The following is a 2,510-nucleotide window of genomic DNA, read 5'->3' on the forward strand; positions in this document are numbered from 1 at the left end:
CACAACACACACACACATCTTTACTGGGCGCCATCTTGGGCAACACTTGGGCAAGCTTGCCTGGCAAGCAGAAAATATTATGAATTTTGCAGTCCTCTGTTATGCTGGCATCGCAATAACGGTTTTTCAATACAGAAATGTTGACGCGTAATTTTATTGCACAATGCTATGAGTGATATATGTACTAATGCTACAGATATAACAGATTGAAGCCAGTGAGTGCTGTAAAAAAGCAGGAAATTTTAATATGTGTTATGTCAATGAATTTTTCGCCCATAACTACAGCTTTATTGTATACAGACACGTAACTTGTTGTATATTCTATCTTCAGTGCTCTTCACGCCATTCGCATTAACCCAAGCCCAAATGTACACACAATAACTCATCACCGTGTCGGCTATTCCTAAAGCAATACATGCTTCTTTCTTGATATTACCTATTCTCTAATTCCTTCAGATAAAACCCACGTTAGCGTGTTATTTACCATTGCCACATAATAATATAATTTCGATTACTGGTGGTGTTTTAGGTGTATACCTAACAGAAAGATTACACTTTGAGTTATTTAACTTTTTTGTACACCCGAACCACCGGGATTCAAAATTTCTTCGAAACAGTTTTTTAAAATATATTTTGTTTGCACACTCCCAAGGGCTCATAATTTTGTATTTAACCCGCGAGACAATTGTCAGTATGCATTCATGAAGATGAGATTTCCGAGAAATGAAACTTGAGGCTTCCTGGCGTACCCGAAAACAGCGATATAAAAAAATGTCATATAATGTCATGTTGGACATACGCACACCTTGATATTTAAGTCTAGCAGTTTTAGGGGTAGCGTGGCGTCAACTGACATTTAAGTACGGGGCATTTCCCTGAAACCCGAGGTAAACGAACTTTTATAGTGAGTTACCAAGACTGCCTTGTCTTTGACAATCATGAGCGTTTTGAACCTTGGCAACTCCCGTTTATTTTACATTCTAGCGCATTGTGATCCAGACGATCTGTATCCACACATCTATGGCAATAATATGATGAATTCAAAATTTAATAAGCTTTTTATTCCCAACAACGAAAGCAAAAAATTTGAGGGTCGCTTGTCTGTTTTATTTCATGGCTACATTGAATCAGATGGTCTAGTATATAATATTCCTGGTTAAATAGCTTAATACGGCAACCAAATTTGCAAGAAATACTTCAGTAAATATAAAGCGATTCCTTGGCACCAACTATTATACTTCGTTCGCAAAAATTTAATACTCTACGCAGCCGAAAGGCCGCACATATATTGAAAAGTGGGACTTCCTCACGTATCGAAGCTCTGTGAAAAAAAAACATACAAAAACAAACCTTTGCCATAAAGATAACCTTGCAGCCGCCTTTTATACTCAAATGCCCCACATCCACATCGGAAGTGCTTTCACATGGCAACGTGTCTCTAAAGTCTGATTTGTAAGAGTTACCAACTTGTCGTCGTCATGCCCACAACACTACGTTGCCAAGTTTGCAAAACCTACCCTCAGTCAAAGATTTTGTAAGCAAATAAGATTGCTTGTTTGTGTAGTTTAAAAACGCTCCAATATATCGCTTACACCTATGTTACAATCGATATAAAATATATGCTTTGCGGCACAAAATACAAAAAAAGTGATGCAGCGCAGTGCGGGAATGTTGTGCTTGAGTTTTACGGAGTCTTTGGCGCGAAGAAGCACGAATCATATTGACAATTTTCTTGCTGACTATTACTAAATGATTTGTTGTCGTACCGGCAACCTCTACACATACTGGCGATCACAAGATTTGTGAAACGATTGCGTGGCTTTACCTTTCTTCTCTGGTGTTGCTCAACCGATTCGTATGTCATCAGTCTGCCGTTACCAGAAATTGGTCATTAAAAAAAGATACCAAGATGGTATAGGTTTTGTTACAGACTATTTTACGGCTACCATTTGGGGGTTGTTTACAGATGGCTGAACACATAATGATGGCCCTGCATTGTGGTGATTCATTATTCAACAAGCAAGGCTTAAAGTGTCCACAGAACACAACTGGGAGGCTTATGGTCAATCATGCCATACGCACCACAAAAGGTTGAGGATTGCACCTTCTCTGTTTTCATATTGCATTGTATGACCAAGTTCAAGAATTTCGCAGGCTGCACTGCCGACACATTCTGTTACAATGCTGCTTTAGGCAGTCGTCTTTATCTTCACTACCACAAGTGGTCCTGTACACGCTCCTGTCTTCCGGACTGACCTCTTCCACATATCTCAGATTTCTCCACCAAAGCCTCCTCGACAGCTATTCATCTTCGTTTGGTACCCCAGCGTTTGAGAAGCAATGGTGGATATATAGGGTGGCTAAGCACACCCTTTTAAAATTTCTAAAGGTAGGCTTTTCGAGAACAATGGCAATTTTTAAAAACTTTAGCAATTAAGTCTAGCGGACGTCAGCTATTATGAGAGATAGAGAGAGATAATAAACGTTTATTAGAGCAAACTGTGGTAGTA

This window comes from Haemaphysalis longicornis, unplaced genomic scaffold (assembly GCF_048455015.1).
Source record: "Haemaphysalis longicornis isolate Haplotype H1 unplaced genomic scaffold, Haemaphysalis longicornis Haplotype H1 scaffold_6, whole genome shotgun sequence".
Lineage (NCBI taxonomy): Eukaryota > Metazoa > Arthropoda > Arachnida > Ixodida > Ixodidae > Haemaphysalis > Haemaphysalis longicornis.